Consider the following 17,181-nt stretch of genomic DNA (forward strand, 5'->3'; position numbering starts at 1 on the left):
TTAGTTGCCTTAGTTGAAGTGCCTTTTGCCACTGTTAGAATTCACTACTGTCATCGCAAGCAATAGGTCCATTCTATAGATACTTCTCGTACTTAGCAATCTAGTTTTATCGTATGTTACGTCCTCGGGTTGGGCTCCAACCTCAGTCAATGAAGAGCAATGATCCTGGTTCAAGGAGGATGACATACATACTAATATGTTACTGATCAGTTAATGGTGGCTCTGGGGGGACTCCTAGGTATGGGGAGTTGATTTGGTGCAGGGCCTACAATGGTTTCAGCTATGATAGGCACACACTTTGCTAGGTATCCAGTGTGTTTGTGATTGAAAATTGCATATGTAGCCATATAAAAATATTGTTATGCTGAATCTTAAGTAACACGGTATACTTTCAAGGATGAATATATATCAGAAATGTCTAATATTTGTGATATTATTGTAGGGAGTTACTTTGTTCTCCAAACTTTTCCATAGCATGATGTGAAATTCTATGTATAATAGTCCCATGAGTCAGAGATTTATTTGAATGAACCACTTTCCAGTTTCTATAATTTATATGTCCCTTAGAGGGCTAAGTGAGTGAGTGGGTGAGGAATTCATTGTCCATATTTTCTTGTAGATCCTATTAATTGAATTACTTTTCTTAAACAACTAGGGGAAGTCATGAGCCTGGGGAATTACCGTTGTCTCTAGGACGAATGATGGCTCTCCAGCCTTAGATGAATACAAGACTTGTCTTGTTTAGAAATCCCCTATATTCCCGGATGATATAATACTGTTTCTTTTTGTCATGTGTCTTCCATGACTTTCTTCTTTAGTCTTATCAAGAGAAAATTTAAATATATGTTCCTAATTATATTTAACATTTTTAACATGTTTATTTATTTATTTTTTGAAATATGTATAGCAGGAGACCTTTTAGAGGTCAGTCACCCAGCCCATCATCAGTTTCAAAGGTGAAAATACTGACACCTTGAGAAATAAAATGATTTGACCAAGGTCACCCAGCTAGTTAGTAGCAGAACTAAGAATAGATGTTGGGTCTGTCTACTTGGAGTATGTATATGGTCATTTTAATATCTAATCATTTATACGTATGCAGTAGATAATTCATTATTAAATAATATGTAATATGACTTTCAAGTAGAAAGACCAAGAGCTGTGTTTTTGCAAAATCAAAAATTCTGTCATCTACCATGTATTTCTTCTGTAATCAGTGAAACTAAAGAATACCCTCCCCTTCCATAACTTAATTAAATAAATTATTTTATCTTGACTAGTACATAATTAAATTAAATTAATTAGATTAATTAGATAAATTATTACCTTAATTAAATAAATTATCTTATCTTGACTACTACATACTCTGAAGTTCTATTTATTATTTGTTTTTCATAAATAAAAATATATAACATGATTTCCATGTAGACAGATGGCTTGAAATTTAGCCTTGAATCAATCATTCACTCAATAAGTGCAAAGAATAGGGAAGAGAGTTCAAACTTGACATGAAGAAATGAAGATACAAAATTATCAACTGTGGTTGATATCTAAATTATCAATTATGGTTCTGGATATGTACATGTAACTTTTCTTGCTTGCTTAAAAATGTTAGTATTGTATCTGGAAATATTAAAACAGGTTTTAATTTTAACTTACATGTGTCTTACAAGCACAACTAGTAGACAACAACAAAAATTAATTTTAATTAACAACAACTAAAACTAACTTTAGTCTGACAAGTAGAATCAGTAGAAAATTAACAGCAGCATTTAACTTTAACAGCAGCAACAAAAACTGACTTTAACTTAAGGAGTATTACATTTCGCTTGTAAACCTATGTATGTCCCTTCGACTCTTTTTGTCTAAGTTTCTCACTCTTGCCTGAGATGGCAGCGGATGAGGACGTCGCCTTACTAAGCAGAGAACTGCCACAGTCAGATAACTGCAATGTCAAACCCCAGAGTGCTTTCTGCCTTTAGCTGCGCTTGACCTAGAGCAAACAGTGCCTTGCATACAACAGGTATTCATGAAACAGGTGTAAAAGCACAAATGATTGAGATAAATAAAGCTGTACTTAGACCTGCAATGGTGTAGCCACTGTGCTAGGTTTTATATCCAAAGTTCGTGCTCTTGGGAGTTTTTCACCCTCTTTTCTTAGCACCTTGTCTGTGCTGTGCTGCAAAACCAAAAGAAACCTCAAATGTGACCCCTTAACCACATGCAGAATTCACTCAAGCTTTGCAAGGAGGAGGCGAACTTGGCTTTTTCTCTCGCTGTCTCCTACTCTCCTCACCTTGCTCATTTCCCTTTCCTTTTCATCCCACAGAATCCCCTGTCTCCTCTGAGACTCCTCAGACGAGTTGTCTCCTGAAGTTTGCTCTTAAGGTTGTTTCTCACAATTTTTGCATTTCACTTGTGGGAGATTGGAACACTTCCTTGATACATTAAACACTTAAGGGATAAGAGTAAGTTAGCATTATGTCCATTTTCCCTCCCAACCAGATAGCTTATACAGCCAACAACCTGCCTGCCCTCTATCTGCTAAAGCTGGTGAGGTCCTGGTGGTTAAACATTCTGGCCTGGAAATGACCAACTGCTGCCTAATTCAAGCATCATTTTACAAAATGAATGCAGGAGTTTTTTTATTGCACATACCATATCAGAACAAATACTCAAGAACCCTATTAAATAGCCACAAAAAGACCTGTGTAAGACAGGCCACCACAGTCATTGTATACAAAGGAGCAATACTTTGATGGTAGTTGTAGATAATTAAAATATACTTGGTCTGAAAGTATCACTGAACTCTTATTATTGGGAAAAGAGTTAAATTTTAAAGATTTGCCAAAAATTAAAATTAAATGTGAAAACGTGGTAGGATCATGAGTTGGTACTATATATGGACAGAATGTTTGTTAAATATTTTAGATTTCTTTAAAACCCACATTCGTGATATAAAATATTTTAATAAAATTACGGGATTTTTTTAATTACAATCTCTCGCTCACCTATTCTGACTGTATTTTAATTTCAAATCTTTATATTTCTTGAACCAAGAACTTATAATTATTCGGCTTTTTGTCATATTCTCTTATGTTAGCATGATTTTTTTCAAAGTCTTCCAGATACATCACGATGGGACAAAAGACACAGACATACAGATATGAAATATGTCACACTTTTTAGATTTTCCAATTTGGGAACAATACAATTGTTTTTCTGTGTCCCACCAAAAGGAACTTTAGTGATTGTTTACAAAGGTACATGGAAATGAAATTCCCTTTGCCGACTTCTTTACTTAAATATCTATATCACTTCACAAAGGGCTTTAAAAGTTTACAATGAGATTGAAGAACAAGTAGATACGAATGGAATTAGAGAAAATATGAAGAACAAAAGATGAAGTTGAGGCTAGCAGGTGGATGGCGGCAGTGGTACTTTGGAGTGACAATATATGAGTTACATATTTCTCAACAGCCATTTCATGGAGTTGAGATTTTGGTTCTGACTTTCCTGATCACTAAAGCAAAAAGGGAAACTGTACTATCAGTTACATGATTTACAAATCCCATCAGGAAAATGTATACTATTTCTTTGAAAGAAACAAAAATTTTTCTCAACCTTAGGTAAGGAAAATAAAATTATGTGCTGTATCTTTAGGCAGAGATGTAGTGAATGAAATCCTCTACAATATCTGTATAGGTTAGGAATAATGGGTGCCTCAGGGCTTTCTATGTTAGGGTGTCTTGGTATAAGCCAAGGACGTATACCATTAGGGAAAAATATTTTAAAAATTAAGTAAATAAGTAACCATTCCAAATTTCAGGTAACGTCTTAAATATATAAACCAACTCTTGGGAAAATAGACCCTCTCGAATTTCCACTCTAGCTGGCCCCATATAGAATAGGAAAACCCTACTGTCAGGAACGTAGGCTAGTCTTGCCTTATTTTTGTTTCTCCTCTTTAGCTGTATTGAGATATAATTGGTCTACAACATTGTGTAAATTTAAGGTGTACAAATTGTTGATTTGATTTACTTATGAGAGTATATTGCAAAATGATCACCATAGTATTAGCCAACACTCCACCAAGTCACATAATTATCTTTTTTTTCTGTGTGTGGTAAGAACATTTAAGATCTACTCTCTTAGTGACTCTCAACTATATAATACAGTATTGTTAACTATATTCACCATGCTATACATTAGATCCACAAAACTTACTTGTCTTCTAAGTGGAAGTTTGTACCTTTTGACCAACATTCTCCGATTTCACCCACACCCAGCCCCTGGTAACCGCCATTCTACTCTCTGTTTCTATGAGTTCAGCTTTTTAAAATTCCACATGTACTGTGTTTCCCCGAAAATAAAACTGGGTCTTATATAAATTTTTGCTCCATTAGGGCTTATTTTCAGGGGATGTCTTTTTTTTTTTTTCATGTAGAGCAATCTACATTTATTCAAATGCAGTCATGTCATCTTCTGGAACATCATTATAATGTACTAAATACATCCATCTCGCTAACGATCTTAACTGGGGCTTATTTTCTGGGTAGGTCTTATTTTTGGGGAAACACAGTAAGTAATACCATTCAGTATTAGTCTTTCTCTGTCTGACTTATTTCACTTAGCATAATGCCCCCAAGTTTGTCATGTTGCAAATGGCAGGCTGCTATTAGGCTGTTGTGCACTTTCATACGAATTAGAAAAAGATACTCCATCTGGGACATTATAGTCCCGGAGATCATAGTTTGATGGGACCTGTATGAGCTAGATTTCACCCCCTCACTTGATCTCCTTTGGCCAAGTATATTTGGCAGTGTACAAACTGCATAATCATATGTGGTAGTCTGTCTCTCACCTATTAGAAGGTAAAGTGGCATGCATCCAATTCACCAATAATTGAAGTTGATCTTCAAAGAGATGGCAACATAAGTACCAGAAAAGGTTTACTGTAGCATGTTAACCATATTTTCATGGAACTGTGTTTATTAAATTTTTCTTTGATTTTCAGGAACTAGAGTTTTATTTTTATGGGAGCTGGGAGCCTGAACTTCTGATCTTAAATGGTAGTGGTAACTCTACATTATTATTTCCTTTAAGGATAGTATAATCGTTTATAGTTCTGATGAGTCTTTTAGGAGAAAAAGCTAAAGTTTTATCTCTCTGTGTCCTGTTACACAGAAGCCATCTTTGACCATTTCGTTGTTTTCTCCAAGACATCATTTCCATCCTTGTTTACGATGTCCTCACCATTTCCCCATCTCCACAGTGTACTGGACAAGCAACAGGGTAACAGAGGAACATGGAGAGAGCCAGTGTGCTGGAAATAAAATTATGAATGAAAAGGCAAGCTGAAAATGGATGAAGTCAGTGATCTGTCAAACAAAACAGAACAACAAAATACACCATATCTAAACAAAAACATATAAATATGAGTAGGGAGTCCATGGAATGTTAAAACAACCACTGGAACACCGATTAGCCTTTCTCAAGCTGTGGCTTAGGCAGAGACATTCACATTTTTAATGGAAAATGTTTCAATAGAAAACAGGTGATCAGTTTACTCCAGTGCTCTTCAAATTATTTCTTGTAAATCCCTCAAAAGAATTTGGAAACCTGTTTATTTCCTCGGTCATTTTAAAGTTACAGCTAAAATTTTTCATCATAAATTTCAGTTGCTACTATTGCAAAAGAAGTTATTTATGGTTGTAAAAATGTGATATTGGTTTTTAAAATGAGTTCAGTGTGGGAAAAAAAAGCCATAACAATGTGTAATCTACCATTATTCATTAAAATAAGAAAAGTCAGAATTTTTACATTTTTTAAATTCGAAAGACCATATTTCCACTGAAATTCTCCCACAAAATTTATCCCAACAGAATGTGTTTTATGCCTGCAAATCTTTTACTGATCAATTTATTATAATGTTTGACATATATATGTATATATACATACATACATATATATGTATATATACATACATACATATATATGTATATATACATACATACATATATATCTCAAACATTATAATATACATATACATATATACATACATATATACATATATATGTAGCTATATATATACACATACATATATACACCTCTTTTGGAGATGCATTTTCAGTAGTATTTTGTTTTTTATTATGTGTAATAACTGCTTATCATAATGTAGAATATACTTATGACATTTTGATCAATTTCACAATTCTAACAATTGAAATGATAATTCAGTTATATTGAGAATTACAGTTACAGAAAACTTTAAAAAATGTGTATACATATATTTACACAATTATTAGAATTGTGAAATTGATCAAAATGTCATAAGTATATTCTACATTATGATAAGCAGTTATTAGACATAATAAAAATAAAAACACTACTGAAAATGCATCTCCAAAAGAGGTGTTAGGGGCCCTGACTAAAGAGGCTCTTCTAACACAGGCATTTTGAAATGACCTTTGGTGCTCAGGAGGTTTTAACACTCCTAAGAAATATACCAGAGTAAGATTTTGATGAGTAAAAGGTATTCTCAAGGAGATTAGTTATAAGACATAGTGAATATGGAAGTTTAGGATTAAGATGGCAACACACATACTCCTTCAGGAGCACACATAACCCAGGTTGAAGACTACCAATACAGACTACTAATCACCTGCAGTATATCTTACATCTATTATATCATTTATTCCTCACCGCAGTCTTTACGACTGCATCAAGATATTGGTCAATAGGTCTTTCCACATCTCCAGGGAAGAGGGTGCTGTAAAGAGAGGCCATTGCAAGCTGTAGTCCTACAATATGGGAGATCACTGTATCCTTCTTTGCTGATCACTGTTATATTAAGATTATCTAATTTTTCTTAGTTTTGATCACTAAGCAACTTTTCGATTATAATTTTGCCACCATGTAAAGTTCCCTTCAAGGAAAGAATACACTAGCAAAGCAGTCTTTATGACTGTTTCCTCTGGTGTGTAATGAAAATACTGGCATTCTGGTTTGTATGCCAACTTCTCATAAATTTACATAGTGTGAGTACATGGAACCGGTAACCCAGGTTCCATGGATAAGCACTGAAGCTCTGGACCTATGAATGAGGTGACCAGCCTCAACAAAGCTGAGATTCCCTGAATCACACTCTCAAAAATGTCAGTAACTATTATGTGGCAGGGTTTTACATACACACATGGGATTTTGAAGTTAATCTAATTTCTTTGTTTAAATTCATGTTCATCTAACTCAAACCAGTCTTTTCTTCTGGTTCGTAGAAAAACTAGAGTTTATCCCAGAGTCCTACCACCTCAGCATTATATTATCCAAACACACGTTGGCAAGAAGAAAGAGATTAATAAAGCTTGTAGAAGTTGGCACGTATGTCACCAAAGTCACAAATCAAACTTGACAACAGCTTGGCAAGAGATTAGAGGAGTGACCAGATGGCCACAGCAGACTAGAACATGACCAGCAAATCTATTTATTGATTTACTTTCTCTTAATTATTGATTACTCATTCATTCTCTCATTCATTTATGTATTCAGTTAATCATTCGTAAGTAAGCAGTTCCAGGGTCAAGCAGTATACAGCATACTAGAGATATCAAGAAGAATAAACGATGAGCTTTACTTTGGGAAGCCTGCTCTCTAATAGCTAGAAGGACTAGATAGGTGTCAGTCAGTCGTGACAAAAATGATGATAATGACACCTCTTTGTAAGAGCCCCTAAAGTTCAAATGCTCTAAGTGCTATAAAATGTCTATTCTCAATGCATTGCTGGTGGCCTCATTGGGGTGTCATATCATGATGCCATTTGTAATTAGGACACTGGAATTGTAATCCCACCTTTTTAAGGAACTATTTAGTGAAGACTTTAAAGTTCATGTTTGTGTCTGAGTTAATCAGCCACACACACTCCTGGGGCCTAAGTGGTACAGAGTGACATTACAGCCTTGGGTGTCTCCACTGTGCAATGGCAATGCTTTTGACAGTGGACAAGCCCAAGGCCAAGGGGCATCAAAGAAGTTGTAATCTGTGTTTATGTGTATATTTGCCTTCAGGTTTTATTGGATTTTCACTTGTAAACTTTTATCTTTGGAAATTAATTATACATTGTCCAAGGAGTGAGGATAATGATGATGATGATAACAACATACCGTGTGTCCCTGAAAATAAGGCCTAGCCGGACCCCCAGCTCTAAGGCGTCTTTTGGGGCAAATTTAATATAAGACCCGTTCTTATTTTACTATAATATAAGACCGGGTCTTATATAACATAATATAACATGAGGTCTTACATTAATTTTTGCTCCAAAAGACACATTAGAGCTGATGGTCCGGCTAGGTCTTATTTTCAGGGACACACGGTATATCAGGTAGTGTGTGTCCTGCATTTTCCTAAGCCCTTGCAAGTTGGTGATCTTATTTTAATGTTTGCAACAATACAATTAAGTAGGTACTAGTATTAGATCCACTACCCCAGACTAGGAAAATGAGTCAGAGAGTCTGTGGGCCTTCTGCTAAATAATAAAGAACCAGGTCTTCCCAGCAAAGCAATGTTTCTGTCACCAGAAACATTGAGAGTAATCACGTTTCAAATTGTCACTTGTCAGTAATCACGTTTCAAATTTCTTTGGAAGGAGAGGAGGTGGTTGGGAGAAGTGCAGTAGAGCTGAGTTGCCGTCAAAGGCTGAAGACAGCACATTTTAATTTCTGTCCTCACCCACTGTCATCATCTAAGAACCGCATCCATCCTTTTTCATGCCTCATCTCCCTTCAAAAACTTGGCCCTTCTCTGAGGTGTGGATCCCTCTCCAGAAAATGGGCTGCAGGTATGGCCTGTGTCAAACTTTACAGATCCAGGACCATAATATTGGAGAGTGTGTGTGCAGATGAACTGGTGTGTTTGCTTAAAAACAAAAATAAAAATGTGAAATCAGTGAGCTTTGTGATCATTCTGATATAGTAGTAAAAATTGAAATGTGTCTGCCAAATGGAATAAAGATTTAAGGATGACTTTTCTACCAATGCTTCATTGCTACACCCTTTAAGATAGACATTCTCAATATCATTTTTATTTAACTTTAAATATCTGATGCATCTTTTAACTTTAACTCTAAATATTTTTCAGTTTGCTCAGGCATAATTTTAAATAAGATCTTTTTTGCTGTCTCATTCAAATTCTCAAAAGTTATCGTTTTGCCCTTCAGAATTTCCCACATCTTACTCTATATTTGAGTCAATTCACTTGTGATGGTGAAAAACTATGTCAGCCTTAGTACAGTCTTTAGTAAAGTTTGTTAAAGAACAAAAGTGTTTTATCAATGAGATGCATTACAATATATTTTGGGTAACAAATCAGTACTTAAAGTAATTTCGTGCAAATACAGGTAGTGAATAGATAGATACATACTATTCCAGCGTGTATGCTCTATGTAAGCAAATTCTGTGCCTCTGCCTTTGAAATTTCTGTCTGCTGCATCTCAAAATACTTCCCCGAAGCTATTTTCTTTTTTTAAATCATATCCACTCTATCTTAGTTTATTACTTGTGTCATTTTCCCCCGACTTAGTTTATTTTTCTCAAACTGATTCCACATGTTACTTTCAATCACAGCATCTCAGGACTTTGGATGAATGGCCCTGAAGCATTTCCCTTGTTTGGCATTCTGTGAGGATTTCAGTCTGAGAGTACAGAGTCGTAGAGCTGAGATGGAGAATGCATTGTAGTAGTTTGGCCTGTTCTCCCATAAACCAGCTGAGATTTAAAAATAAACCAAAACTTGTTTTATTCTTTGTCTCTAAATGTGGATTTTTACAAGGTCATCTTGAAAACAAGTTAATCAAGTGGGCAGAAATCAATCTGGATTCCCTTTGAACATTCTGGTAAATTGTCTATCGTTATTACAACTGGAATTGTGCTATAATATGAAGAAAATGGGACTTTCGGAGGTGAATATAAAAATTGTTTTTCAAAGATCTCATGTATATGAGCGAAGAGCTAATTATTATCTTAATCACTTATGATACATATGACTTTGCTATAACGTTTTTTCAGGGTCAAATTCAGTGGTCATGGCCAATGAGAGAAATGATTTTAGTAATAACTGTTGATAACAGATATTGCTAACATCTATTTTCTTTGTTCCTCCTGAAGGTCTATATTCTACTCATTTTCTGAACAACCATATTTAACAATATAATTAGTTTTGAAAACTGCCACAAATTGTTTTAGAAGTTAGCAGTATATAAAGTCTAAGAATATAAAAATAGAGACAGGAAAGCTGTATATATATATATATATATATAAAGTTATAAGCTAGTTAGCTTTCTCTAGCTAGACAATGGATTTTCCTTCCAATAGTCATCTAATGATTTAATTACATTTTAAAAATTACTAGCTCTTTTATCTGTGTAGTACAGAAAACCAAGATCTGGAGCTTTGTTCATCTAGAATTGTTCCCTAAAGCAGTTTAATTATCTAAAATGCAGCTTTAAAGACTGTTTTCTTAAGCTTTGACCTTAGAGAGCATGACCTTTAATAAGCTCTGATATCCAAGGTCTCACAACTTTACAAAGTATCTGAATGTTTTTAAACACAGTGACACACAATAAATTGAATTCCCATAACAAAAACCTATCAACATCAGTTTTATTCCCATTAATAATTTACAACTTCAAAGTTGATGTTAGGTTATTTGAAATTTTCTGTTTTGATTCCTTTATTATTAATTATAATTCAGTAACTCATTCAGTTAATTAAGGCATTTCCTAAAATAAAGTTAAAATTTAATTAGTGTAAATTATAAATCCCTTTACTTCACTTTGTTTTTTTTATCAGTTATGGTGGATGAAAATAATAGTACCTACTATTTGGGATGCTATGTTATCATTTGTCAATAGCAAGTTGTAGTATATGTTTGGTGAGGTAGCATTCATTTTTTTCTTCTTCTTTTTAAAGTCTTTTCTACTGTCTTTGCAATACTAAATTTTGGCCTAGACAATTTAGTTTATCTCAACTAAAATTTTTATTTTCATTCTACCCAAAAAATAGAAGTTAGAACACTTCACACACACACACACACACACACACACACACACACAGATAGGATTATGTTAAAAAGGAAAAGATAAGATCTTCCATTCTCCACCAAAAAGAAAGATACCAAAGTATACACAGAAACTAGGAAGAAAAATAGAAAGGAAGGAAGTTGCAGGGAAGGAATGGAAAGGGAAAGAAGGAATGAAGGGAGGGAGGTAAGGAGGGAGGAAACATCAAATGAGATCACTTGAATAATAATTTTTTGTTCTTTCTTTTTGTGATTCTTCTTGTTTTGTGGGATATTAAATAATAATTGCATGGTATAATTTATCTTTCTCATTCCTTACCTTTCCTTCCTACTTTAAGTCTGAAAAGAAGAATCAGATGAAAATACAGAGAGGGTGCCAAAAAAAAATGTATACACATTTTAAGAAAGGAAAATGCTACATTAAAATTGTGATAGTCAATATATACCGATAACAAAAGATGAATGCAAGTCGTGTTTGACTTCTGCAATTATAAGAGGTGCTCAAAGTGGTTACCATCAGAGTCCAGACACTTCTGATTATGGTGAACTACTGCTTGAGCAACGTTGACCAAAGTGTCCACTTGTATACATTTTTTTGGCACCTCTAGTATATAAGGATCTAGATTCCACTGTTATCATATACAATCACTATTTTCTGTGTCAACAGATGTTCCATTGATTGACCTGTCATTACACAATGGGCTCTAAAGTTAATTGGAATCTCTTTTTCTAAGCTCTTTATTAATTACTAGTACATGCGTAAATATTTTGTTTTACTTGAGAGGAATCACTAACAGTGAAAGATTATGGTCTGTAAATAATGTTCCTAATCATTCATGAGAAAGAAATGATATGTAAAAAGTTGAAAAGTCAAGGTTACTTTGAAGATTTCTAGAGTCCATTTTCAACTCGGAGACCAAAGCATTTGTAGGGTAGTGGAAGGAAAAACAAATACAAAACAGAAGCTTGGCACTTTTGTGTAATGACCTCATTTATGCCTTTGAACAACTCTGTGGAATAGACATTATTAATCTCTCTCTCTCTCTCTCTCTCTCTCTCTCTCGATGGAGATATTGAAGCTTAGAGAAACATACAGAAAATTGAAGCCCAAGGTCACCAGGATTAAGTGTAATAGTCTGTCACCATGTCTTTGTGACTTGAAACCATATACTCTTTTATGTCTTGTTGGTGCATTGGCACTTTTATAATTAATGTTCCTTTCTGCCTCTGGTAATTTTTTCTTTACTCTGAAGTTGAAGTCTATGTGATATTACCTTCTTTTTAATTCTTCTGTTTGGTATTTTCATGGTCTATCCTTACTTTCATCCTACCTATATCATTATATTAGAAATGAGTTTCCTGTAGACACCATATAATTGGGTCATTTTTTTAATCCATTCTGCCAGTGTCTGTCCTTTAATTGGTATATTTAGAACACTTAACACTTACTGAAATTATTGATAGTTGTTTAGAACTTAAGTCTGACATTTTATTTGTTTTCTTTGATTTTTGTTTCTCGGCTTCCTTTTTCCTGCCGTCCTATTGGTTATTTGAACATTTTCTAGTATTCCATTTTGCTTTATCTATGGTATTTTTGAATATGCCTTTTTGTATCTTTTATAGTGGTTCCTCTAGGGATTCTGCAACATGTCTGAAACTTAATCACAGTCTAATATCAGTTTTTGCCACTTCAAGTGAAGTGTAGGACTCTTACCCGCATTGTCCCATTGATTTCCTCATTGTATAATGTAGTTGTTTTCCATGTCTTCTTTACATATCGTTAGAACCACGTTAGAAAATATTATAATTTTGCTTTTCACCACCTAATAATATTTTGAAAACCCAAGAGAAAATGATATATATGTATATATTTTCATCCATTTATTTACCTGTTCTGTTGTGCTCTGTTTATTCTAATGTTCCAGGTTTCCTTCTGTTGTCATTTCCTCTCTGTGAGAAGCACTTCTTTCAACAGTTTTCTTAAGGCAGTTCAATCAGTCACTATTCGCTTTGCAAGGTCCCTAGAAAGTCTGCCTTCTCTTCCCTACCTTTCAGAGTCTTCCGTTGGTTTCATTTATATTATCTAGGATTTTAGGTGTGATAAAGGGGAGATGTGCTTACTCCGTGCTTCTGCAACTGGCACCCTTCCTTGCACTTGTTTACTCGTGCAGAAGATAGAGGCTGTAGCCTCAGCCACGTGCATGGGAATAGGGAGCTCACTTTATCCCTCTCTCTGTCTCAGGTAGAGTTTAGGATTCAACAGCCAGCTGGTCCTTAAGTGTTCACGTCTCTCTTACCCTGAAAAGTACAAAGTGCATCCATTGTCTAAATGCTCTGTGGGCAAGAATGTGAGCTGGATTGAAGTACATAAAACACTGAGGGAGAAATTATGTGGAGGAACTTTTTATTTTGATTTCTTTTTAAAATACGTACAGATCAATGAGAACGTGAAGTTGAGAAAATATCCAAGTAAATATTACAACAGTAACAGTCGCTAACAATTATTTATAGGCACTATACTAAACTATTTAGTATTTTAAATTTTACTGTGTTCTATGAAGTGACTAATTACCTCCATTGAAAAGACTTGGCAATGGAGGCTCGTAGACAAATCTCAGAGCTATATAGTGGGAGTCAAGCTGCAGTGAACTCAAAGGTTCCCTCAGAGCTCAGTGCATTAGGAATAAATATGTAAAGTACCTGGCATACATTTGGTGCTCAAAAATGGGAGTTGTAGTCCTAATTATTATGTTTTATAGTTTTAACAATCCCTTCATCTAAGTCCATTCCTGATTTTCCAGCAGTGAAGCTTAAAAACGAAATTCCATGTGTGTGCCGAGCACAAGAAAATTTTCTAGCAACAGTGGCAAAATATAGCCTTTCCATCCTTCAAAAATGGAGATGTTTAGTGATAATAAGAGTATTGCCCAAAGAGTCTGAAGACCTTTCTTCTTTATAAAAGTATCACTTGCTAGAATGGCTATTGACTGATTTATCATTTAAGTTAGAAGGCTGTTATTTAAAATGAATCAGCTCTTCTAAGAAAATTGCAGTTTGTACAGTCAGGACTTGACTTAATTCTGCTCCCTGCTTTGTGTTGTTCAGACGAGCTTTGGCTCCAACAGTGCTCTGGGAGAAAGAGTACTTTCAGGGAGCCGGCTGCCCTGAGTGGCCACGGAAACAGCATGGAGCTGCGGTTCACATGTCGCTGTGACAAATGTGAGGGCGGTTTATGTTCTCGGTGGGTTATAGTTTGTTCTGCGCTCTGCCAGACCTTCTTATCAACTACAGTGCATTTACATGATACTTCAAATCCATCCTTGGGTTGATATGTGAAATCTTACAGAAACTTAAATTATGCTTTGTACTCATCAAATTCTAGGAATCTCCCTTGAATTTTGGACATGAACCCTCCCAAATGTTTCTGCAGTTCTGTAAAATGTCTGATTGAGTTCAGCCGCGATGCTTTTAGCAATGAATTGCTGATGCAGTTTCTAGTTGTTAAATGCACAGGTTCAGTCTGAATTTCAATAACTGTCCTTTCAAGTTGAGGCTGTTTGTGTTCTGTCACATCAAGAAGAAAGAGGTTCAGACAATTTGGGTCTCTTAGAGACCTTTAATTCTCCAAAGGCCCTCATCTGTGTCAACAGCTGAGTAAACTTTTAAACGGATATTTAAAACCTACTCATCTGAATGCATTACAATAAAGTAAATGAAATAAATTAAATGCCTATATTCTGCCTCCACTTCCTCTGAATAGCTCATAAACTGGAGAACTGGATAACAAAGAAAACACACAACCCCGATAGGTTTTTCCCTCAGATTAAAGCAGTGAACCTGATAATGTCAAGTTCACAGCACATACTCTCCCAGTGGATGGCGCAAGGTTGGGCACACCATATTTCTCTGAGGGCTTGAATGAACTAGTGAACTATTTCTCCCCTTTCTTTGCACGTGCCCCATCACTAGTCAGCCCTTTTGGATTTCAATCTCTGTTCTTACACTCCCTTTCAGCCATTGGTTAATGTGTGTGTGGTAGTGTTACCAAGAATGTTGTTGTACCTCGGCTCTTTGTCTTCTTGAAGGAAAGAATTCAGTCAAGAAACAGAGTTTGTGCATCGTAGAATAGCAAGAAGTTTATTAGTAAAAGCAAGTACTCCGAGATACAGAGCAGGCGGACCCAAGAGAAGGAAACAGCCTCTCCTTACATTGTGTGAGAGTTTTTATTTCTGTGGGTAGAATTGCACCCCGCCCCCCAACTCAGCCTCCCGTACTTCTCATTCTCCCAGCTGGCATGCCTCGTACTCCCTTCTTGCTCCCAAGGTTGTCTGAGCTCATTACAATGGCCCTGAGAAGCAGGGTGTACATTCTGATAAGCAGGATGGTTTCTCTCTCTCTCTCTTGCTGCTAACAATAATACATCCCTTTGATTTAGGGGCATGTGAGAGCCTGGGATCCTGCTGGGCCAGTCAGTCATCGGTGCCCTACGTGAGGGCAGCTGCAAGGGGTCTTGACCTAAGTAGGAGCTGCAGCAAGGGGCTTCCTAACCTGGGCTCGGTCTCGCCTTCTCCTGTTCATTTCTATCTACCTACCCTATCGGTAGCTATCTAGGTACTACCTTCTTGCCAGAAGTGTTAAGCAGGTCAAACCCTGAACTTAGGTGTGCTGCACTAGGCCATGCCACTTTCCTCAGTCCTTCATTTCACAAGAGAGAAGATGAGGCTATGAGAGGTTATGAGAGCTGTGGTTTGAGACATGCAGCTGGTGCTTGGCAGAGCCAGGAAGTCCCACCCTGGTTTCTCCTAATAGAATGGAGCTAACCCACGCAGAGGAGGTGGGGCTTTGCTAAGCCTACGTGATGAGAAGCACGTGGGTACACAGAGTACACTAATCTGACCGTCTCTGCAGTCAGAACATCTGTGGAAGGACGGCCATGAAAATGAGGAGAAACATAGACGGGCCTGGAGGACCGTAAGCATACTGGTGTTTTCTAATGTCAAGTATATTAAACCCAAGTGGAGCAAATGGATGCGCTGTTTTTTAATTAAAGGAAACTTTGAGCTAATATGTGTTTCAAAACAAAAAAAATAGAGGCTTGCCTTGACCTGAGTAGTTGTTGGAAGGGTTGAAAATTGTGGGAAAGAGCATATTAAAGTAATAAATTAACGTAGGGATTGCTTTTCTGTACTATGATATAAACACTCCTGGCGGATAATGCAAGTATGGAATAAATTAAGCATTATAAGCTTTTCTTACCTCAAACAGTGAATTCAACTCTCTTAAAGGGCGTATGTAAGGATGACTTCCTTTTCAGTGGCAGGTAACGAACTAAGAATTTCTAAACCTTTGAATAGTTATTGTATCGTGTCATGAGTGGCAGGACTTATGAGCATCATTAACTCAGGTGTAAATGTATATCACTGTATCTGAGTGTCCTTTTGAGTATTTCTCACAGGAACCAATCTGGACAGTTCTGGAACAAATTTGATGTGTGAGTACAGACTGTGTGAAGCCCAGTGGCAATCATGTAAACTGAAACTTAGTACATTTGCAAATAGAGGGTATTTACTGTATTATATTGTGGCTGTCAATTATGAAGAAATGTAAATAGAGGTTCTCACGCTCTGTAAATGGCTTCTGATTATTCCGAATAGTGTGATGTTTGAACACTGCTTTTCAATCAATGGAATATGCAGAATTCTTATCAAAAAAAGTGAAAATTAAAAAAGGAAAATACAATGAGACTAATGCCCCTTTGTAGCTGAAGAATATCCCTTTCCCTTAAATACTATGTTGATAGGTATCAGATCTGTCCTTATGTTTTGAGTTAACAGGAAGATTTTCTATTGGTGCTGGTGTGCTTCCTATAGTACCTTTAGTAATTACAGTTCATCCTTAGAGAGCTTATATTTTTAAATTCAGTATTAACTGTTGCAACTGCAACAAAACAATGGAGTTTAGTGGTAAGTAGCTAGGACTGGGAGTTTAAAGGACTATGTTATATTCTAGTTCTGCCAACAATGTCATGGGTGACTCACTTAAAAATTCTGGGATCGAAATTATCTATTTAAAAAAAAATTCTGTTGTAAAATTAAGATAGTAGTAAGTAGG

The 17,181-nt window shown here is 35.8% G+C and overlaps 1 protein-coding gene across 5 annotated transcripts in view; it reads left to right on the top strand.

Annotated features, from left to right (window-relative positions):
• PLXDC2 (plexin domain containing 2) overlaps nucleotides 1-17,181 on the top strand; it is a 390,269-nt gene that overhangs the window by 65,926 nt on the left and 307,162 nt on the right. The window contains exon 1 of one of the 5 annotated variants that reach the window (XM_074324847.1): nucleotides 16,022-16,041. The exons of the other annotated variants lie outside the window; for them this stretch is intronic. The gene's annotated coding sequence lies outside the window, so the exon portion shown is untranslated. Of the gene's footprint in view, nucleotides 1-16,021; nucleotides 16,042-17,181 lie in introns of those variants that run through there. 5 annotated transcript variants of the gene reach the window in all.

Source organism: Rhinolophus sinicus, linkage group LG02 (assembly GCF_036562045.2).
Source record: "Rhinolophus sinicus isolate RSC01 linkage group LG02, ASM3656204v1, whole genome shotgun sequence".
Classification (NCBI taxonomy): domain Eukaryota; kingdom Metazoa; phylum Chordata; class Mammalia; order Chiroptera; family Rhinolophidae; genus Rhinolophus; species Rhinolophus sinicus.